Below are 24927 nucleotides of genomic sequence, written 5' to 3'. Positions count from 1 at the left end.
GTATATGATGACCCACCCCAAGAGTGTGGGACTGGGGAAATTAATTCAAATGGTTATATAGAGAGTTGTCCTATGCATTGATTCGAGGACACAAGAGAAAGACCAATGACAAAACAATTTAGTTAGAAAAAATCTTTCTCTAATGAAATTGTTGAATAAACATTTTCAATCAATCATTACAACAATACACTGTTGTCAGAAAAGGGTGAAAAAAGGAGTGCTCATGTGTGAAGTGAACATGAAAAGATAAAGAAATGATTGAAAAAATAGTAAACAACAATGATATCCTAGTTTATATACACAACATTGGTTGGAATAGGTCCATAATCTGCCAAATCAATGTTAGGCCTGTATACATTGTCACTCTACTATGTCATTCCATAAATGACCTCTGAGCATTGAGCATGGATCAGGAGGTAGTATTACAGGCCATAAAAGGGGACATTGCCGACGTTTCAACCCGTCCCGCAATAAGGGTATTTTCTACCTCTGCATGCGGGTCTTCATCAGGACATGCCGACAACCTAATTATAATGACAATACAATTGAGGCCTATCTCCATGTATTGATTGAATATTTGTAAACAAAGAAAAAATGCAAGGACATTGACCGTGGTGTTTAGCCTCTACATTCCATAGTGCATATGTTGCCCATGGAGTATATGAATCCTATTCGTACAAGCTGTATGGAGGTAGTCTGAAACATTAATTGTATCCAAACTGGAAATACTACTGTGCGTTTTACAAAACAAACTGGTATATTACTATAAAAAACGATAAAAAACTATAGCTATTGATTTAGTGAAAGATTTATTTGTATCTTACCCCCTCTGATAGTATTATAATGGGAACTCCCTGTGTGGTTTCCAATTATAGTTCACTTCGTTCAGAATAATAAGCTGGCGTGGTCATTACGCGATAAATATTAATCTAGAAGGGAAAGAGACAGTCTAAGAAAATCATCTTTAAAGTAGGAAATTTGCAATGCTGTCGAATGGCTTAGGAGCAAGCCGTGCATTAATGAAAGCCCATACAAATGGGGGCCTCGGATAAACATTGCGACAATCTAAGTATTACATATTAAGTAGGGGGGATTGCACAGCTGTCCGGGATGCGTGGGAGTAAGACATGCCTAAATGCGAACCCTTACAAATGGCTTCCCTATGTATATAGAGATAACTCTAATCACTAGTATATGCAGTAAACCGCTGTGCTCTCTACCGTTCCTATGTGACCCTTAGAGTATATCCAGTCATATCCCTTCCCTATGTATATAGAGATAACTCTAATCACTAGTACATGCAGTAGACCGTTGTGCTCTCTACCATTCCTATGTGACTCTTAGAGTATATCCATTTGTATCACCTCCTTGTGTGACTTTACATCTTGTACATTTGCAATTTTTTCTGTTTGTATCCTTTATGTAACGCATGTAATCCTAAGTCCTTATGTTTGTCAACTGGTTCTTATGTAAAGCGCTCTGACACCTTCGGGTAAAGTTCGCGCTATATAAAATCGCATAAATAAATAAATAAAAGTTTATATCCCCATCTGTGCCTATATGAAGGACAGGAGAATATTTCCATGTTTGGATGCCCCGTACCTAAAAAATTGTTTTAGAACTGAAAGAGCAAGGGGCTCTCGTATTTGAATGGTTAGGACAGTACTCCCGCACCACATGCACGTCCTGAATGGATGCGTTGACGCAAACGCCATTAGTAGTCACCAGCGATTCGCGCTTCAAGCAGTGAAAGTAAGCTCCGCAATGCTAATCCTTATATTTATTCGGCAGTATGAAGCAACAAAAATACCCGCTCATCTGGTGTATTACTAATGAAAAATGTAACATATTATTGTGCCTCCGGTTAGATAATTTGGCAGTGTGAAGCAACAAAAAACACACCGTCTCTGGTGTATTACTAAAACATTTTGCACATAATTATGGCACCGGATGGTATTGAACACAGTGAAGGATTCAGTATGCCAGTGAAAACCCCGTAACTCGAGTGTAGGGGCAATTTCGACAGGAAAAGGTATTATTCAAAGACACTAAAAAAGTGTAAAAGACAGGAAAAGGAACATAGAAAAAATGACCCATATTTAAAGACAATATATGTGTATGATGTTATGACAATTGCAAAACTGTTACAAAGGTACAATTTATAACATTGAAGACGATACATATGGTGTTATGACCGTTACACAACTGTTACAACTAGACAATTTTGTAGCACAAGGGTGGACGTGCTAACAATATTGCAAACAAAACTTGATACTTGTTAAAATTGGGGGTCTCTAGTTGGCACAGGTAGGTACTTGTGACAAATAGGGACCCTGTTCTCTAGTCAGGGTAAGGGGGTACACTCCTAAAATAAACCCTGCTCACCCCCTTGGTAGCTTGGCATGAGCAGACAGGCTTATCTCAGACAGTGTGTAAAGCATTTGTCAACACATACAGTAATCAAGTGACAACACTACAAATGGACACCACACAGGTTGTATATTTATAAGAATAAGTATCTTTTATAAAGATTTAACACAAGACCAAAAACGATAAGAATAATCCACAGTACTATTAAAAATCAAGAGATCTTGTTAAAATGCTTAAATCAGAGTTCTATGCGAGTCGGTAGCCCTGTCCGACTACAGCGTTGATGAAAATAACACAGAGTCTAACAATTCCAGTGGACCGTGTTGATACAGGCCCACTTAAGGGTAGACAAACTCGGTCCCAGTACCTTTACTTGATGCGACTGTCACGGGCGTGCGAGCCGGGTTCGGCGTTCGGCGCGTTGCAGAAAAGAAAGCATTGCAGGACACGTTGTCTCTGGATGCGGTGCAGGCAGCGGCCCGTTGACGGAGTCGGTGGGTCCAAGGCGTAAGTTGCAGGGCGAGACTGTGCTTTGTTGCGGTGCTTGCAGCTTGCGGTGCGGTAACAGAGCCGAATTTCAGGAGCTGGCGTTGATCAGTCCGGACAGCGGTACGAGTCAGGCGGTGCATCACAAAGTGTACGAGGCGGTGCCCAACTCCGATGCGTTCACAGGACTCGAAGTCAGCAACAGTGACCGCTTTGGTCAGACCAGTACAAGTCGGTGTAGCAAGGCGTTGCACGTCGCGGTGTCCACAGGTTACGGTGCAGGCAACGGCTCGGTGATGGTGTCAGGACGGAGTCGGTGAGCTCAGAGTTTACGTTGCAAGATGCGGACATTGTTCGATGCGGTGCCTACAGGACACCGAGCCGGTCGTGTGAGTTGGTTACAGCTCCCTTGCCTCTGTAGCCACTGAAACAGTGTTTCCAGCAGCAATCCACAAAGGCCAGTGAAATCTACTGGTCCTGAGACTTTGGTCAGGGGGCAAGCTCTCTTCTAAGCCCTTGGAGATCCTCCACAAGTCGGATAAAGTGCACACAAAGTCCTTTCTCCTTTCTTTGGCAGTCAGGCAACCACTGCAGGCCAATCCCCCAAGCAGCACTTCAGCTTAAGGATAGTCTCTCCTCAGTTTCTTCAGGTTCCTCTCCTCAGCAAAGGTTTCTTCTTGTAGTCCAAAAGTGATCTAATTTCTTGGGATCAGGGTCCCAATATTTATACTCCAAAATCCTTTGTCCTCTGAGGGCATAGGGGCCTTTTCCCAGTCCAAACCAGTTCTGGAGCAATCTGTTTGCATGACTCCTTCTTTTCTTTCACAGTGCAGGGCAGAAACATCAGACGCCCCACAGGAGGTGGAGCCAGCATTGTGGAGGGAAAGCACAGCCCTGGAGCACCTTGTTGACAGGATTCCTTCTCTTCTTTCACTGTGCAGGGCAGAGACATCAGACGCACCACAGGAGGTGGAGCCAGCATTGTGGAAGGCAGACACAGCCCTATTAGGGTCCCAGGTGCAACTCTTCCCTCCCATCTAGATGCAGATCTCTCTATTCACCACTGGGCTGACTCATTCTGTCTCCTGGAATCCCCCAGCCCTGTCACTCAAAAACTCCAGACAAGGAATACACAACCTAGCAGAGGCAGACTTGGAAAGTTAGACAAGACAATACCTACTTTTTAAAAGTGGTCTTTTCAAACACAGAATGTTAAACCAACTTCACCAAAAGATGTATTTTATCATTCTGAGTTCAGGCATACTAAACTCAAATTTCTACCATGTTCCCTGTGTAAGTTAGGATTATAAAATGGAAAAATCTAACTGCCCATTCTGGCCTATGGAGAACAGGTAGCTTTGCAATAGTGAAAAACGAAAATGGCTGTAATTCACTGTTAGGACATGCCACACACATCAGGTCTTGTCCTACCTTATACTTACAATGCACCCTGCCCTTCGGCCTATTATAGGGGTGTCTGAAATGAAGAAAAGGGAAGGTTTAGGGACTGGCAAGTGGGTGAACGTGCTCAGTCAACATGGCAGTACCAGACTGCACACAGGCCCGGCAATGGCAGTCCTTAGACACATTTTACAAGGCTGCTTCTGTGGGTGGCACAACCAGTGCTGCAAGCCCACCAGCAGCATTTGGATTTACAAGCCCTGGGCACACTCAGTGCACTGTACTAGGGTCTGACAGGTAAACCAAACAAGCTAATCATGGAATCACTAATTCATACATCAATTTACAATAGGGAGAGCATATGCACGTTAGCTCTGATCAGCATGGTAAAGTGCCCAGAGTCATAAAACAGCCAACAACAGGTCAGAAAAAATTGAGGAGGAAGGCAAAAAGTTCAGGGATGACCCTGCAAAAAGGGCCAAGTCCAACATAACCCCCTTCCAGCCAAAACGCAGGGTAGACCAATCACTACTTTGATGGGCTTCCCTGCTTTGGGCGATAGAACATGGACCTGGCCCGCAACAGCAGGGGCATATTCCAGTTCTACGCCAATCTGAACCCATTTCAATTCCTTTGTCCATACTCTCAGGGTCCACCAAGCTAATCCATGGGGAACCCTTTTCTACTCCTGTGGGCACCACCTGTGCAGCCTCTAACCTTAACTTACTCACAGGTGTGTCCCAACAGACAGACAGCAAGTCACAGTGGCCACTGACAGTAGTCAGGAATGAGACCCAGGCCTTATGCCTCTCAGGGCTCTCAAACCTCTGTGGCAGGGAACAGGGAGCAGTAGCCCCAGGTGCTTGGCACCCTTTGTCCACTCTTCCTCCTGTCAGGTCAGGTCAGGTATGACATCCTGACACTGACCCACCAGCCCAAGGCCTGTACCCGGCGGCTGGACCAGAGACTTCCAGAGCACTGCACTCTTCCAACTGGAGTGGTACCCCTAGAAGCTACCTTGGTCAGGACACTGATTACAGTTGCCCTTTCCTCCAGGTCAGACCACACCTGAACCTGGCTTCCCAACCCAGGGACCAAACCCTGCGGTTGAACACTTGCCCGGTGCACCAGGACTTCCTGGGGAGCATGCATGCCCGCCCTGAGGGTAACACATAACTCATGTGTTGTGTGATAGTCTCCTCTTTGTAGTGGTAGTGATCCCTACAGTGGTGGGGAGCACACAGTGTTGTTTAAATACCCCTCACACACCAACAGGCCCCTGGTGTCATGCTTCATCATCGGGGTCTTCGCACCCCTCTACGGGATGCGGCTTGCTGCGACTCACGGCTACGTAGGAGCACTGAAAGTGGACTATGTGTTGATGTGTGTGAAGGAATTCAATGTGAGTGGTGAGGTGAAAGAAAGTGATTGTTAAAAGACACCTGGCTCGTAGGAGAAAAAATAATAAAAAGTTTTTATTAAGCCCTCGGTTGGTGTCGTTAAAAAAGTGCAGAGTGAGGTTGTTGGTACTATTTAGGGTACATCAACCTCTCAAGTGCGTCGACATGTTTCGGAGTAACAAGGACTCCTTCTTCAGGACGGGGTGTGCACTAATATTCCCACCTTACTCACATGTGTGTAGATGTGAAAGTGTGCTCTACAAAAAAATGGTTGGAATAGGTGAAATGTACCTAATCGTGTTATGGATGTAGTCTGTTGCGCCCAATTGGCGTAGTTAATACAGAACCTGTGGATGAAAAGACATCATGTAATAAAACATTACTTTGAAATATTGAAAAAGCCTATGTAAATACACAGGAGGGTGAAGAGGAACCAAAAATAAGGTCCATAACCCTGTAAAAGAAAAAGACATAGACAAACATAAAGACTAGGACACACATGAATTTGATATGTTCGCCATTGAAATCCCTTGGATTGAATTGTGGGAAGAAAACCCATTATGGAGAAGATATACAGTTCTTACTTTTTGATAAAGGCTAAATGGCCTCATGAGCCAAGGCGTGGTATTGGGGGTTCTTTTTTCTTCTTGCCCAATGTAGCAACCTAATGGATGTCAAAAGAACAGCGTGGATTTAGAATCTAAAAACGCTGTTTTTTAGAAAGCTAGTGCCTCTCTGTTCTCAGGTCTAACTCACGGTTACTGCCAAATCTGGTGGTGTTCCTCCCCTCAACGAGGCTCCGACCGTATGCCGAGCCATGTTGGACAAGTACTATTTATAGTAGTGGTAATTGGCTTAATTGGTGCGAAATTGGGATCGGAAAATGCCCAAAGAAGGATCTATCCATTGCCCTTTAGATCCGGTTCTGCGCGCGTATAGAGGGAGTGGTAGAACCTCGCGCGCATGTGTGGGCAAGTAGCGTCTGCCAGACACCAGAACTGATGGAGGTCTGATTACAGACACTCCCAACTCACCAGACACTAGGGGATCCCCATCAACGGGCGGCCCATCAAGACAGCCTAGGCTTCCCACCTGGTGTTTCCTTAAATAACCATCCAGGCTCTGAGACTGGATTTCGGGCACCTTGGGACACGCAGCCCCACACTCACTCCTTCTCCACTGAGGCAGGACATGAGCCCCTACACCCCTCCCACTACAACGGGACCTAGCAGGGCTACTCTGCACCACTTCCACCACTCTGGGTTAGAAGATACATGAGCCACTCCCCACAGGGTCACTCCCCAATGCCTCTCCAGACCCTCTGGAATCCACCAAAAGGTCTGCCTCCAAGATGAGCTCCCTGATGTTGGAGAACCCACTGTGCAACAGGTGTTGGCATAGCTCTGGAAAACAGGGACTTACAATGCTCTCTCACAATTGGGTCACACAGCCGCCTACAGGGGTTAACCAAACTATCCTTCACCTCACTATCCAGTGCCTCGCACACGTACTCCACACCACTCTCCTGAGATTGGCAAGACAGTATCTGACTGTCGCTGTCATTCAACCCACACTCTTCTGGACGGTCTTCACACTCACATATCTGGACTTCAACCTTGGGGGAAGCCCTCTCCCTGCACCTCTCATCTAGAGTCAGTAGAGTGTCCCTCTCACCTCTAGGACCATGAACCCGTGCGCCAGTTACCCCATTCTCCTCAGGGACACTGCGCACTACTGGAGCTACCTCATGTCCTTGAACCTCCTGGTGTATGTTAACCCCCTCCAAGTCAGGTGCCACATCTCTGGGTGTGTGTACTATTTCCTCAGCATTAGAAAATTCAATTTTGCTTCCACCATCTGAGCTGGACTCCACCTCCAACTCAACAAAGCTCACTTCCAGAGCTACCCAAATTTCTTGTTGCTCGGCTGAGACACTCATGGCCTCAAGCCTCTCGAGCTCTAAATCAAGCTTCCTCATTATCAAGTCATGCTCAAACTGCATTCCCTTTTCCTCTAGAGCCAATTTCTTACTTTCTAACTCCAGTTGCCCATTCAATTTGAGCTTGGCCATTTCCATTTCATGCATCCTATTCCTGTCTGCCAACTCTTCTGGAGACAGGCCTCAGGCAGAAGCACTGCTACCCTCCCCTTCTGGAGCCAGCAGACCTTCAAGCCACTGCTCTGCATCCTCATATTCAATTTCATTTCCAGGGGCGTTCCTTGCCTCGACCCAGGTTCTTGGCGCCTTTTGGAACTGCTCATTTCTGGAGAGTCCGGTCACGGAAATTTTAAACTTTTTGCAGAAGCTCTTGAGCTGCTTGCTGGTGTAGCTTTCTATTTTCTCTTCCTCCCATTCACAGTCAACAGATGCAATGGATGCTGCCTTTTCCATGATAGTTGAACCAGGCATTACTTTGCAAAACTAGATATCCCTGGCAAAAACAAGTATCAGAAGTACGTGGTTGCGTTATGGTCTGCACTCACTAAGTAGTGTTCACCAATCACTGTATATGAGTCACAAATGCAAGTCCAGAATCCTCACTGCTGACTACTAATGTTCGAATTTGGGGTCTCCAGTTGGCACATGTAGGTACTTGTGACAAATAGGGACTCACTCCTAAAATAACCCCTGCTCACCCCCTTGGTAGCTTGGCATGAACAGACAGGCTTATCTCAGAGGCAGTGTGTAAAGCATTTGTGAACACATACAGTAATCAAGTGACAACACTACATATGGACACCACACAGGTTGTTTTTTTTAATGTATGAGATACAGTGGTTTCCAAAAATAATGAAATTGATACATCAAGCTTAAGATATTCCTCAAATGCCGCTATATAGTGTATCTCAGTGAGGAATCACATGCCTCACATCTAATGCAGAGATTCATTACACCAGTTGCTTGTTGCCATCAGTGGGCCCGCCACATTAGGAGTTCATCGTCAGCTGGTTTGCTTTTATAACAGTCTTACATATTCTCTTTAAATTACCTTCGGTATAGCGAAAATTCAGTGAAAGACTTGCAACGTCAGTCTGAACAAGGAAACATCAATCTTGATGACCATTGGAAGTCCCGAACTTTAGTCATATAACCTTTAGTATTTCCATAGGTAGCTTAGCAACAGATTTTCAACTGAGACGGATCCCTGAGGAAGGCAAAGCCGAAACGCGCGTAGTGTGTGTATAATTGACCGCCAGTTCTCTCATATGTTTCTGTGTGTTTTTTTATAATCAAACAAATTCTTTTGTTAACTACGCTCAGATCAACTAAGTTCAGATAATGTATTGCAGAGAATAAGTACAACAACATTGATTGCATCACTTGGTCAGCATTGCTATGTAAACTTAACTCATGATTATCAATTCATGCCAAGAAATGTATTTTAAATTTATACAGAAAAATGTCTATATAAAATATTTATGACTATTTTTCTATAAATTAAATAATTGAATATCCAATTTCTGTATGTCATTGTTGTTTGTTGTATATATTCTGTTAGTTGGTTTCTTTGTCATTATTAGCTCTAGTCCATCGCCTTGCGTTGGGCAACCCTTTTTCCTTGTAATTTTCCCTGCCTTTAGGCATTTCCATCCTTCAAGCAGGGGCCCGTCCTTTCCCAAACTTATTCTGCCATGGGCTTCAGAAAAATTTCTATATATCTGCATAGTGGTTCGAGTAATGAGCCGCAACCAGAAATTATGTGTCTACCTGGTGGATTTGTCATCCTTTTATGGATTTTCGGTAGTGTGCATATCATGGGCATTCTGGGTTGGGAATTGCTAAGGTAACTGTACTCATGTGGTGTTAAGAAACCTTCTTCTAGACCTATATCCATGACTCTCCTAATGGTGTCTGAGATTTCCTTTGTGGGATCTGATCTTAATTTCATATAGTTCTCAGCCACAAAATCTCAGATTTATACTCACTGGTGCTCTGGATTACTATTGCTCCCTCTTTATCGGCAGGATTTATGACTATGTCTCTGTTGTCTTTGAAGGACTGTTTTGCCTTCCTTTCCGATTTCGAAATGCTGTATTTCACATACTCTGTTTTTAGACAGGAGATTATTGACATCGCTTAATACCACCTGTTCAAATGCCATGATCTTATGGGACATGAGATGTGATGGGGGTATAACACTGGAGGGAGGCCTTAACCCAGTGTTGGAGAAGGTTGGCTGTGTAGGAATCTTGTTAAAGTAGTGCTTTAAATGAACCTTTTAAAAAAATGATTTTCAACGAAAACAGTACATCATAAATGCTTATATATAAATAGCTGGCACAGCCCTAGCATATTGAACTTACAGTCTTCCGTTTCTGTTGGTATATGCCAGTATGGTACACATGAAACAATATTTTGTCCATTCACAATCTTTTGAATCATATCACAATATCACAGCAGGGCATTTCACGTGACATCGTAATAACAGTCAATACTGGGCATTCAGTTCACATTTTCTAGTTAGGGCTATAATGTGATCTCACTATTACAGTGGTTTGCAAACACATGAATGTCTTGGCATGACTGGCCTATAGAAAGGACATTTTACCTACGGGGATTGTATGTAGTTAATACCTGAGGTATAGTAACAAACAATGCATGGGCATATTGCATCGGGCAGCCCTAGGGCGCAGTCTTTCCAGGTTTGGCATCCTGGCTATCGCGCGGGTGTGTTCAAAGTTAGCCTGTCAGGGGTCCCCAGATATCTCCAGGCCTGGAGGTCCTTGGTATTAGCTCCGCATAAGTAGATAGTTGCTCCTGACAGAACACTAAGTCATTAAGCCAACCCTTGAACTTGGGCCCCCTCCCCCTGCCCCATCGACAAGCTTGACGAAGCCCAGCAGAGCCAACAACGGTGTTCGCTCGATGTGGGTTGCTGTCATTAAGTCTAGGGCTTCGAAGACTTGATTCGAGTAGTCATGTACTCCTGGGCATTCCCAGACCAGATGTAGAACGGCGGCGCCTGGGGCCTGGCATCTATCGCAGCTTTCGGAGTCCCTTAATTTGTATTTATACATCTTAACTGGGGTGTAATATAACCGATGGAGGAATTTGTAATGTGTTATGCGTAATCTGCTGCTGGCTGAAACCTGCTCAGTCTGCGAGCAGCAATATTTCCGTTGTTCATCTGACAGTTCATGGCCTAGCTCTGTGTCCCAGCGACCCTTGGCCTTTGCGTGTGTACTGTGTGGTATATTGTGGTGACGAGGTGTCCTGTGGATCTATTTTTTAGCATCAACTGTAGTGGAGTTAGCATTGGGTGTTCATTCGGGAACTCCGGAGTAAGCGAGCGCACAACCTGTCTGAGTCGTTGTAATGGCAGAGTTTTTGGCTTTATTTAGCAGTGATATAGATCATTAGTCTTGCTCGCATCTAGTATAGGTATTCTTAGCCTGTGTTGGCCCTTTTAAGCCCTTTTTTCCAGATCTAGAAGAGGATAGCTGCTTAATATGCCTTTATTCTTGACTTTAACCTGTCTATTGCCTATTGGCTTTGACATATTAGACACATTGGTATGGTTTATGTAGGTATTCTGACAGAGCTAAGGAGCATTTCACCCTTTTCAGGCCTACAGGCCTAGAGCTAGAGGGACTCCATCTTGATGAAGCTGAGAGGCTTTTCAGGGCAAAGGCAAAGTTTATAGTTATAACTGTTGTTCGCCCTAAGCGGACCGGAGAGAACCGGCCAGAGCTGAATCTAATCAGGAATTGTTCCCGGGCTCAGGTCTCTAGACGAAACAAGCAGACTGGTCACTGTGGGAGCGTCTAGCGCAAGGAGCCTGGTGCATGGGATTGGTGGGAGGAAGCTGCTGGCTGGAACTTTCCATGAGGAAACAGCATTCTATATCAGTGAAGTGCAGAGGCGGAGTCAGTCAGTCGAGGAGAGAGTCAAGCAGAGGGTCAGTCCAGCAGAGAGTCGAGGAGTGGAGTGGAGTTGGCAGAGAGAGAGAGAGGGTTCAAGCTGGAGAAGAGCTGAGTTGAATAGTGAGCTGGAACTGAAGGAAGCAGTCAGAAGCAGTTGCTTATCAGGAGGAGGTGTGAATAGCTGGAGTCTGAAGTAATGCCTTTTAGAAGAGATAGAGGAGAGATCGTGGACTAACCTATGGGAGCAGATGGAGTTAATTGGACATTGGCGCAGAGACAGAGTGAATAAGCTAGTGGAATGAACGGTGATCAGAGCGGCAGGAACCATTAAGATTGAAGACGGAAGGTGGAGACAGTTCGTGTGGGGGAGAGAGAGTCTGAGATGGGCCAAGGCACAGACGAGAGAGGAACCCAGATGACAGCTAGAACAAGACTTCACACTAATCAGGTGATATTGTTTTCATCACATTAGCTACACTTACACTTTATGTCCAATCTTTTCCCTTTCAGCGGAGTGTTCCTGTTATGTTTATTCTTTTCTCTTTCAAGCGGTGTGTTCTACCTATAGTCTTTGTCAGATCTGTATAAAGGTTTATATTGTACTAATAATAAATGACCCCATTAATTAGTGAATTAGTGTGCATGAGTTCTTTTATGATAAAGTTATCCTGGCTTCAAGCCAGTTGCTGTTGAGCCACTGATGGATCAAAAAGGGGGTAGGAGCGCTTAAATCAAGAAATAACTCAATCACATAGTGTGTATATCTTTGTCCTCATACAGTAAGGATAATCTTTCCTGGTAAGTATTACTGTTTGAACAGATGCTACCCCTGATCAGGTAAGTAATAGTGAGGGAGAGAGGAGACTTGCAACCAAGGGACTAAGTTAGTACACCATCCCATAATATTATTGTAGTAGCAGACCCTTAGTGAAGAGACTTCCCAATATATATATATATATGTATAGGTGTTCATAGGAATGTGGTCGTCGTTGATATGCGGCGTTAGTGAGAGCACTGAATATGAGATCAGTGTGGATACCCACTGGATTGTGGCTTGAATAAGTGAGAGCGTTAGGAGGTCGAACTAACGTGTAGTTTCGCAGGATTGCGAACAGTTTGGAAAAGGGAACATTGGGTTCTGCAGGCCCGTGTGTAGACGCACCGGATTGTGTGTCATATCTGCCCTAGGGTAGAACGGTCTGGGTCAGGGTGGCCGCGAGACCAACTGATGTGAATAAGTGTGGTGTAGGGTATGGATATCCCTAGTAATCAGTGAGTATTCTTAGTATCCCTATAGATTTAGTGGTGTTTTTAATAATATGAGCTTGTATATTGCGAGTTCCCCATCCTCAGGTAGGTACCAGGTGCCTGGATAGGTGGTCCTGAGGAGGGAAGGTGAGTACGTTCTGGCTGGGTTGGAGGGGCCCCTGGGGGCTGATCCCACCTACTCAGAAAATCCAGCCATAACAGTCGTATATATAGAAAGATATGCAGTGGGGACCGCTGGAGACCTTGAAACATGTGCTCAGGCGTATGGAATTGTCCATGTGGTAGAGGTCCCCCCAGGTTTTAATGTGAGTTTGGTTCCTCAATTTATGAAATGCTGTCTCTGGAGGAGGGGCATGTTGGGGTGAAACGTGAGTGGTAGTAGTGAGGAATATAGTAGGGAAGTTTCTAGCATGCATCCAATACGCTGCCATGCTGTAGTTGTACATGTGACAGTGGTTGGGATTATTTCTCTAGGGCCAGGGGTTGCGTATAGTGCTCCATCGATGGGGATGGGGTCCGCTAGCCAGTGCTCTGCCGCCACTTGTGGCATAAATCGTGGCTGATGCACCCAATAGCAGGCGTAATGCGCCTGTGCACTTATATAGTACAATTCGAAGTCTGGTATATCAAACCCTCCCTTTGAATGTGGTCGGGTGAGTATCTTCCCCTGCAGTCTCGGCTGCTCGCCGCCCCATACAAAGCGTGTCAGTTCGGACCTAAGCATTTAAAAAAAATCCCCCCTGGGTGGAACGGAATGTTTAAAAAGAGGTAGTTGGGGAAGTATCACAATTTTAATTAAGGATGCCCTTCCCGCCATTGCGAGGGGAAGAGTTATCCATCGGGTAACGTAGTCTGTTATGCGAGTCAGGGCTGTGCCATAATTAAGGTGCATCAGTTCCTCTCTATCCCTGGTAATACGAATGCCCAAGTAGGGCAGATCCTCATCACACCACTCCAACGGGTAATTCATAGGGAAGCTGGCTTTATCATTATGATGTTGTCTCAATTTGGCTGCTAGGGGTTCAATCGCAAGCACAACGAGCAAGGGGGATAGGGGATACCCCTGCCGGGTGCCTCTGATGATCGGAAAGGCCTGAGAGATACGTCCATTTATTTGAACCTCAGCAGTTGGTAGGTGGTATAATAGCTGGATCCAGGAGCGAAAGAGGGGTGGGAAGACCATGCGTAGAATCACTCCAAAGATATAGTCCCACTCAACTGAATGAAAAGCCTTAGTGGCGTCTAAAAAACCGCCGCCAAGGGCAGCTCAGGGGACACGTTATTTAGAATGGTGAATAGAGTTCTTATATTGTGTGAGGTGGTCCTTCCGGGTACGAAATCAGATTGGTCAGGAAGAATCAGTTTCTCCATTAATAGACTAAGATGATTTGCTATAAGCTTGGACAGTATTTTAGCATCACAAATAAGCAGGGACAGCGGCCTATAGGAGTCACACTGAAGAGGCGATTTCCCTGGCTTGAGAAGGGAGATTCTGAGTGCCTCCCTCATGGATGGCGGGAGTATACCAGTTTTGCGCAGTATGAGGGCCATCTGGTCTATGTACATTTTGTAGAATTCTATAGGAATGCCATCCATGCCAGCAGCTTTCCCAGACTGCATTTGCATTATGGCCTCCTTTACTTCGTCCAACTCGAAAGGGGCTCATAAGAATTCCCTCTGCGTATATCCCAGCCATCCCAATGCCACATCTCCTAGATAGCTCTCAAGATCCAAAACATCTTTCCTCTTGGTGGTGTAAAGTTGGGCATGATGATTTGTAAAGGCATTAAGTATATTTGCGGTGTCTCGGTAGACCACTTCATCCAGTCCCGCCAGCTCCAGTACATAGTTGGAATAGCGAGGTTTTCGAATTGTGTGTCTTATCCGGCCGTTCTCCCTCCCCATAACGGCGAGCCACCCAATATTTACCCCTAAACCGCGTCTCCATATTGTCTCCACCCTATCCACTGAATCTTTGTTTCGCTTGAAAAAAGACTGTATTTCCTCCCCAATTCTGCCTGAAAGACTGTGTCTAGTAGGATAGGAGCGTGCAGTCGCCAGCTGTTGCGCGGGGGGCCATAGTCTGATGAGGATAACATAAGTTTAACTGGGGCGTGATCTGAGTAGGTTCTAGCCAAGTGTTGTACCTTAAATGCTTTAAACGTACCTTCCTGAAAAATTGGTGCAGTTCCATTTTGATGTTGAAAGTGTTGGGAAGTGTGGGTACAAACGATAAACGTTTACATAGAATTTGTTCCCCCTCCATTATAGTCAGATAGGTTGCCCACTGGCTTTTTTGGCAAGGTCTCCGGTGAATTCATCACCTGTACACTTGATTCCGTGTTTGTATCTCCCCGTGGTATTCCGGTGAGAACCGGAACTGCTTCCTGCACACGGATCTGCCTCGGCTCCACCTGGGATGCCTTGGTCCCCGTGGTCTGGTTCAGGGTTGTCCCCTGCCCCTGTACTCTGGCCATTGGCTTACCCCTAAAAATTTCTGCTGATGTTCCTGGAAAGGATATTCCTGGTGGTAAGCACCTGTACTTGTGCTTGGTCTACCAGCCTCATTATCTGAACCACTGGCTGTGGAAGAATCTGGAAACGTGGTGTCCACCCTTGTGCTTTAAATTGTCTAGTTGTAACATACGTATCGTCTTTAATGTTATAAATTATACATTTGTAACAGTTTTTCAATTGTCATGTTATCATACACATATATTGTCTTTAAATATGTGTAATTTTTTTCTATGTACCTTTTCCTGTCTTTTCCACTTTATAAGTGTCTTCAATAATACATTTTCCTGTCGGAATTGCCCCTGCACTCAAGTTACAGGTTTTTACTGACATACTGAATCCTTCACTGTATTCAATACCTTCCGGTGGCACAATAATGTGTAAACATTTTTAGTAATACACCAGATGAGCGAGTGTGTTTTTTGTTGTTTCACTCTACCGAATTATCTAACCGGAGGCACAATAATATGTTACATTTTTATTTAGTGATATACCAGTAGAGCGGGTGTTTTTTGTTGCTCCCTACTTCAAAGTCCCCCACTACAGCCTCCAGGACCCTGACTTGGCCTGATAAAGTCTTTGTTTCAGTCTGTAATATAGTTATAGAGTCTCCTGCCTACTTGACTCAGATGCCCATATTCTGCAGATCGGCATGCATTTGTGTGACCTTGGTCTTTACTGAGCCAATTTTGACCTGCAGGACCATTCCAATGCCCTGGATAGCTGTCATAATATCCTGTTGAGTTGGGGTCTCAACAGCCTCAGGGGTCATTCCTGACAAAGACCGGGGACCATCAGATGTTGAGGCAGAGGTATCTGCCTTGGGCTGCACATATTTCTCAATTTTTGTCTGGTGGGCAGTACGAGATCCCTTGGCGTGAGACATCTCCCTCTCTAGCTTTCAAAAGAGTTGCCTCTTGAGTTTCACCATATGTGCAGAGTCACAGTTGGGGTGGGCTCAGTAATTGTTGCCACCCACCAGAGTGCAAAGGAAGGCGCCTATGTGGCCAGTCAGGTTTCTGTCCACCACCCCACGAGCGACTGTGTTTCAGTCTAGCTGCTTATCAGTTGTCCCCGGTATTGTCACGATGAGGCCCAAAATAGCGCTATCTGATAGAAACTTCTAGCTGCAGATTCCTTACCTTTGAATTGCACAGGTGTCAGGCTGGATCCAGAAACTTTTGCTAAGCAATACCCCTTGCTCCCGCCAGTGTGTGGCTACTTTAGGCTTTGCACGATGTAGTCGGGATTGTTAGCGTCCGTTATGATGTTTTTGTATATATATATATATAGGCACCACCAAGCCCGCAGACGTCAGTTCTTTTCTTTCCACACCAGTTAAGTGCAGATCCAGGAAGAGCTACCCCTCTGTCGCTTTTTGACAGACTTTTTCACAACTGTTAGTTGACTTTCAGATTTTTTCCATTGTGTGCGAGGATGTCTTCGAGGAAGATAGGGTTTCAGCCATGCAAGGATTGTCCCCGCACAATGTTGGTCACAGATCTCCACCTTGTATGCCTCTGGTGTCTGGAGTGTGACCACGATCCAAAGTTGTGCTCAGACTGTCGGACCTTGGCTCCTAACGTCTTATGGAAATGGGCTTTGAAGCTCCTTGCGGCCCGACAGGTGACACTGTCCAGCAAGACTCTGCGGAGGTCCCGGTCCCGATCAAAGAAGAGGAGGTCACCAGACCGCTCTCAGAGCCCAAAGTCCTCTTTCTCCCACTCGAGTTCATCAGGACACACGGGGAGGAGGCACAAGATGAAGATGAAGACGTCTAAGCGGATTTCATCTTTAACTCGACTGTCATCCAATGACGAAGGAGGTAAGGAGCACCAATGCTCTGGGCACGGTTCTACGGAGCCGGAGCCAGCGTCAACTTCGCACCTCCCTCGTTTTCCTGGAGCCAGAGCGACCCCTGCTCAGATTAAAGAGTTCTACCATGCCATGCACTACCTGTTTAAGTGGCCTAACCCCTCTGGTGAGCCTTCGGGCACCACAGGGTTGGAAGGGGCCCTGTCTGATTCGACACTGTCTGCTATGGACACCGCACCGGTGGGACCGCAGAGATCCGATCTTGGATCTGAGTCAATACCGGTCGTGCCACCGCAAACTCCTCTGGCATAGGACTTGAAGTTGGTGCGTTCTGCGTTGCCGGTGTGTTAGAAATGGGATTTCTGTCTAGCTGAGACTTGCGGTAAAGCGAGGCAGGACTCATCACTCTAGTCAGGAAAAGGGAGTTACACTTCTAAAATAACCCCTGCTCACCCCCTTGGTAGCTTGCCACGAGCAGCTAGGCTAATCCTAGAGGCAGTGTGTAAAGCGTTTGCACATAACTAACAGTAATGGAAATGTGTTTTGGCTGGAGGAAGATGGCGGCCGGCTAGGACGCTCGGTCGCGAGAACCGAAAACACCGCAGCACAATTCACATAGAATGCTTTTTTTCCCCTTAAACTTTCCCCGCATGCAAGCGGATTACTTACAAGACTGATCCATTTTGGCATATTTAATCGAGCATATTTAATCTGGGGCATGATTAGGAGAGTCACGTTATCTTCCTGCAGATACACCGCCGCTGAACTCACTGGAGCCGCCGAAACTGCTGCTGTAACTGACGAGACGCAGCACACCTGCACTGGGACCTGGCCGGCAGCACAGAAGGCGAGCAGAAACTACCGGAGGGCATTGGGAAGGATTACCTTCCTGTTCCGAGGTAGTCTAGGCAGAGTCAGCACTTTCGTAAGTGAGAGCTGCAACACGGGCTGGGAGAGGACAGAAACGCCGTATTATTGGGCGATTGGAAAGAGGGGTCCCAGCCTCAATAATAAACCCCTCAGTACCCCCAATGCCATCCTGGTTGATAGCGGAGACTGCAGGTGGTCTGTTGAACTAGGGAGAGGGCAGGAGTGGAGCCAGCAGCAGCAGGTAATCGCCGAAGTTTGCCCAACGTCTCAGAGGAGAAGGAGGAGTTAAAAACCAAACGTCAAAAGCACTACAAGAGGAATCCCGGCAGAATAAAAAACCACACCCCTAGTCAGAAACAAGAACGCGGGAAGAAGCCTCATACGCTCATGATCAAGGTAAAGGGGGGGAAGGAGGTGGGAGATCTGCTGCTCCAGATATAATCAGTGGGTGTAATCAGCATAACCAGAATAACCAGAAAACCTATCAAAGTGAGATATTGGATACATCACAACAGGTATTTTTTAGTTTGGGGTCAGGGGCTGGAACTGGAGCTGAGCAAGACAATTGTGTACAAGACAACTGTGTAGAGGGAGGAAAGGAGAAAGTGAGAATTGGAGGTATAAATAGTGGGATATCTACTACACCAGATAACCAGGAACCAGAGAAAGTAGAGGGAGATACAGACACAGACAAACAGCGTCTCAGTGAGAGCAACGACAAAACAAAATCCTTCTACTGCCTTAGAAATAAACAATTTTTGAAACAAAACTCCCCGCCAACAAAGCAGATTGTAGTACTTAAAGCCACAAAAAGAAAACAGAAAGGGTCACCCAAACTTGAAAGTTTATCACAAAATATAAAGACCAGAGCAGCAAAAGCCAAGGAGCAAGGAAGACCTCAACCAGAGCAGAAGATAAAAGTCACCCCATCATTAAAATCTTTCTTTAAAGTCCAACAACTGGTCCAAGTCAGGGGTAGGGGGAGTGCTCAACAAGATAAGAGTGAACGTTGGGGACCGCGTTCAAGCAAAACTGGAAAACTGGTTCCCCTAATGGAAGGCGAAATGGAAATGACAAAGGATAGCGCAGCTATAAATAGGGAGGAAGTGCACGAAGACCCCTTGGCAGAGTTAACATTGAGTCCGGACCCCTTACACGGTTTAGAACAGCCGGAAGAAACCAAAGAGGCGCTTAATCAGACTGAACAGTTGATGGAAAAATGTATGGGCAGAGTGATGAATGAAATGAAGGAGAGATTCACAGTGTCAGAAACAAATCAATGCAAAATACAAGAAATGTGTGAGAACCTGGACCAGAAATTAAATGATCTAGGTGAAAGAGTTACTGCGATGGAATCTACGGTGGAGTCTCTCAGCAAAAAAGTTGACTTAAACCATAAGGATATAAGAGCATTAAAGGATTGTGACAGAATTATCAAAGAGAAATTAGAAACGTTGGAGAACCAAGCAAGAAAAAACAACTTAAGAATTTTAAATGTTCCGGAAAATTTGGAAGGGTCAGACATTAAAAATGTTGTTGTCACTCTCATGAAAGAATTTTTTCCTTGGACCAAGGAGGTTAATCTGATGGAAGATGTTCAGAGAGTCCACAGAGACCCCTTCGGAAGAAACAAAGAAAGAAGGACACCACGGAAAATCTTAATTAACTTTAAGACATACACATTAAAAGAGAAAATTCTAAATGAGGGGTTGAAAAATGGAACATTCAAAAAAGATAGCTGGGCTTTTAAAATCCGTTCCGACATGTATAAAGCCACACTGGACAGACAATGGGAGTTGGGGCAGTTCATGCAAGAACTAAAATCCCTAGGAGCCACAGTCCAAATGAAGTTTCCTGCAGCTCTCCGTATCATGTGGCGAAACAAGATGCACAATATAAGGGACCCCAGAGAAGTAGAAACATTCATTGAACAGATTAAGGATCAATTACGAACAGAGAAATAAAATGGAGAATTAAAAACAAAAAAGGGGAAAAGAAGGGGGGGAAAACTAACTCTTAACTAGGTGAATAGGAGCTCAAAAAGGGCGAAGAATACCGCCCAAAAGGAAAAGGGAGGCTTCCTCAGGGTGGGGAAAAATAATCACTACAAAAAGGAATTATCGCAAAGTAAACTAGTACACGGGTGGGGAGCAAAATAGGGAAAAAAAGAGAAAAAAAATGTCCTCTACAACTAACAAAAAAGGAGTTATCGGGAGCTATCGGGAATTACATAATTTCTTCCAATCCAGAATACATAAACAATGACGGCAAATAGGAAAAAAAATAATATTCTCTCATGGAATGTTAACGGCCTTAGAACGACCAACAGGAGGAATAGAATTTTTGAATACTTGAAGGAGTCTAACAATGAAATAATCATACTACAAGAGACTCACCTTCTGAGCACGGAATGGGAACAAATCGGAAAAAAACTAAACTGGGTGGAAGCCTGTGTCTGCACTAAACAAAACTGTAACATTAAAGGAGTAGCAATCCTCATCAAAAAATCTCTTAAAGCAAAAATCGAATATCAGGCAGTAGACAATAACGGAAGATGGGTCATTACGAGAATGAGAGTAGATAACAATATCATCTCTATAGTTGGTTACTATGGCCCTAACCTAGACGATCCTCTCCCTCTGCAAAAATTATACTCCGAGCTTCTATCCATCACCGGTCCAATAATCCTAGGTGGTGATTTCAATATTCTACTGGATCCAGAAACGGACAGATCACCTCCTAGTAAACATGTGAACCTCCCTAAGATGAGGGAGTGGCAAGGAGTTTACAAAAAAGACTTAGATCTGATAGACATCTGGAAACAAAAGGGTGACAACAAGCAACCATTCACATACCATAACAAAAAGTTGGGCCATAGATCTAGGATCGACTTCTTTTTGGTAAATGAGAGCCTATCAGAAAATATTAGTAGTATTGAACACATCCCAGCGCATTTATCCGACCACTCCGCAGTTCAATTATCCCTAAATAACACAAACAACTGCCAACAGCCGAGATGGACAGTCGATCGAACTATATTATCTGACTCACAAAACATCGAAGAATTAACAAAGGTCACGGATATTTTCTTTGAGGAGAATCAGATCGGAACCTCAAAACAAATCACCTGGGACACATATAAAGCAGTGGCTAGGGGTAAGCTGTTAAGCCTCGGGCCTACAAATCTAAAATCAAGAAACAGGAAATCAGAAATATGGAAAAAGATATTAAAAATTTAGAAGAGCAAATCACGACAGGAACCTCAATAGAAAGGAAAGCTCTATTGGAAGAAAAGGCTTTACAACTCAAGGAGAAAATATCTGACAATCTGGAAAATATAGTGAGGAAAAAGTGGGAAGCAAGCAAACTGTCAAACCATGAGTATGGGGAAGGATGCGCGAAAATGTTGGCATGGAGAACTAAAACAGATCGGACAAGAAACACAATATCCTGTATTGAGAATAACCAAAGGATACTGATAAAACAGGAGTTTGCATCTTTCTTCTCCAAACTATATAAAGAAGACATAAACCCAACCGATGATCAAATCAGAACATACTTAGATACCATTTCACTATCATCACTAACAAAGGAGGAGGAGAAGGAATTAAATAATGAAATCAAAGTCGAGGAAGTAAGAGCGGCAATAAAGAATCTGAAAAGGGGTAAAGCTGCTGGCCCGGATGCTTTACCAAACAAATTTTACCTGGCACTGAAGGATTCAGTAGTAGCTCACTTAACAGATCTAATAAATAAAATATATATGGACAAAGAAAACACTCCCGACTCCTGGAATGATGCCACGATCAGCATCATATTAAAAGCAGGAAAAAACCCGAAGCATTGTGAATCATATAGGCCTATTCCGTTGTTAAACTGCGATTACAAAATCTTCATGCAAGTCATAGCAAGGCGACTTTCCACAGTAATACCAAAACGAATTCATCCCGATCAGAAAGGTTTTACAAAAAAGGCAGACAACTACATGAAATAACACACAAACTCTTCGCAGCAATTGACATCGCCACCTGTGAAAAAATGCCGCTAACCATAATCACCTTCGATGTTGCCAAAACATTTGATAGAGTAAACTGGGCCTTTTTAAAACAAACCATTCAAAAATACAATCTAGGGATAAGATTTGGCTCCATGATAAAAGAAATCTATAGAAAACCAAGAGCAAAAATACTAATCAATGGATCACTCACCTGCAACGTTGAAATACAAAGGGGGACACGACAGGGATGTCCTCTATCCCCTCTCATTTTTAATTTATACATCGAACCACTAGCTTGCTCCCTGAGAAGACACACCTCAATATCTCCTTTCAGCTATCATATGTGGTCAAAGAAAGTGGCACTATACGCAGATGACCTGATGATATTCACAGATAACTACGACAAGTTTTCCAGTGCAATAGAAGATACGATCTCTAAGTTTGGAAATGTATCCGGATACCTAACAAATCAAACAAAGACTGAGGCCATGAGCTGGAACACACAACCCATTACTACATACTCCAGAAACAAAATAAAATATCTGGGGATTATCCTGGTCAAAGAGCTTGAGAAAATCTCACAACTAAACTTGAATAGACTGCTTACAGAAACAAGAAGATTACTGAAAGTATGGGATGGGCTACCCTTAACATTTCTGGGAAGATCTAACATTTTAAAAATGTCAATCCTACCTAAGTTTACATATTTATTTAACACTATTCCCCTGGAATTTCAGAAAAACTCATTGAAGAAAATTCAAGGTGAACTAGCCAGCTTTATTTGGGCATCTAAAAGCACGAGAATCGCATGGAGCAAACTAAGGAGGAAGAAAGTGCAAGGAGGAATAGCAAGCCCAGATCTATTCGAATATTATAGAGCTTTTCATTTTAAGAATATGAGACCCTTACTAAGAAAATACCAATTCTACCCAGACTGCTTACAGAACATGACAGGCAAAGTTAATCACTACCTATTCAAATTTGGCGAGGAAAGATATGCCTGAATCAGATCTCCATACTCTTTGGCAAAAATCTTTAGAAAATTGCTGGTCCAGCTTGAAAGCAGCAGCCTTGAAAAGAAATCATCTCTTTACAGTCCATAGGTCATATTGGACCCCAAAAAAATTATCGAAATTTAAAGGAGCTAACATAAAATCTTGCCCCAAATGTGGATTGGAGAAAGCGAATGACATCCACATGTTCCAGGAATGCCCCCTACTCACAACCTTCTGGCATGAAGTTGGTAAGACGGTAACTATGGTCTTGGGTCATCAAATAGATGTAAGTATTACCTTAATTATCTTTGGGATCAATTTTATAAGGGGAACAGAGATAAGTAATTTGACTAAGAAACAGGAAAAGCTACTATTTGTATTAATATTATTGGCAAGGAGAGAGATTTGTATCAACTGGATTAAACCAGCACCTCCTTTGCACGCAAATTGGCTGAATTCGATAGTAACAACGAATAAATTGGATAGGAAAGGGAACATAAGCAAAAAGTCAAAATTATGGGAATTATGGGAACAGAATTTCACCTAACTAACACCTTAGTAAGATCTGCTAACTACATCCTATGATTAAAGCGATGACAATAATTCAGGTGGAATAAGTTCTGCCGAGTAGCCAGGAAGGCTAGCTCCCCTCCTTGTCAAAGAATCAGAATTATTGATAATGTTAAAGGATACACGAGAAACCTGTTTATAACCAGCAACGAAAGGGATACTCCCCAACCAAGCTCAATACATGGGGCAGTGACGGTATAGATTGGTAAAAAACAGACTCTCGATACTCCTTATACATACAATCGCAAAATGAGGATAAAAAAAATAATAATAATAACTAACAGTAATACAGTGTACGCACTACAAAAGGACACCACACCAGTTTAGAAAAATATCCAACTTTTATATACTTAAGACAAACCAAATACGATAAAAAAATCCACAATACTATACTTCAAAATCTTCACTTATCAAAATATGCTTTTCAAAAATAGTTCCTTAAGGTCGTTAGCTCCATCCGACGCTATCGGGGCATCGTGAATAACAAATCCAAAAACAGTTCTGGCTGACCGCGGGGTTGCAGGCCAACTACGGTGTCGGGAAGACCTGCAAACAGTACCTTTCAGAGATGCAGGGCGATGGAGCCCTTGAAGTCACTCACGTTGCGGGTCGAGCTCCTTTCTGATGGGATTCAGAGCGCTGGTGCAAACAGGTGTCGGGTGCCGCGGTGTGAAGCGCAGCGGTGCGGCGCGCGGTGCCCCTAGGTCATGGTGCGAGCAGCGGCTCGGTGGTGGCGTCAGATGGCGTCGTCGATGAGACCAGGGTCTCGGTGCGAGATGGAGGCGGTGCTCGTCACGGTGCTAGCAGGTCACGGTGTAAGCTGTGCAGTCGTCGGCTGATGAGTTGGAGTCGATGGCGTCGGCGTTGGTAGGGCAAGGCTGCGTGGTGGGATGAGGGCGATGCGTCATGTTAACTCACGAGCGGTGCCCCCTAACCAAGGTGCAAGCAGCGGCGTTAATTTTGGCGGGAAGTGGCAGAGTCAAGAAGGCCACGGCGTCATCGTGTAGCGAGGCGGTGCCCACAGGTGGTGCAAGCAGCGGCTCGGTGATGGCGTCAGCAGGCGTCGCTGGTGCCCTCTGCGGTGCCTTCAGGACACGGGTTCGGCTGGGTCGTCGCAGACGTCATCGAGGGGCGTTCTTCGGGTTGTAGCACAAAACACACAGTCCCCAGTGCTGCGGGTTGAAGAACCTGAAGTCTTTGCTGTTCCTGAGACTTCGTGAAAAGGGGCAAGCTCTACCTCAAGCCCTTGGAGAGTCTCACCCCTTCGGTTGCAGAAAGTTCAGTCCAGGCCTTTCACTGCCCAAGACAGAAGCAGCCACTGCAGGTCGGTCCAGCAAAGTACCCAGCAAAGCAGTCGTTCCTTTCGCAGCTTCTA

The sequence above is a fragment of the Lissotriton vulgaris genome, chromosome 6 (assembly GCF_964263255.1).
Source record: "Lissotriton vulgaris chromosome 6, aLisVul1.2, whole genome shotgun sequence".
Taxonomy (NCBI): domain Eukaryota; kingdom Metazoa; phylum Chordata; class Amphibia; order Caudata; family Salamandridae; genus Lissotriton; species Lissotriton vulgaris.
The sequence above is the reverse complement of the archived record's forward strand: the minus strand, read 5'-3'. Positions refer to the sequence as shown.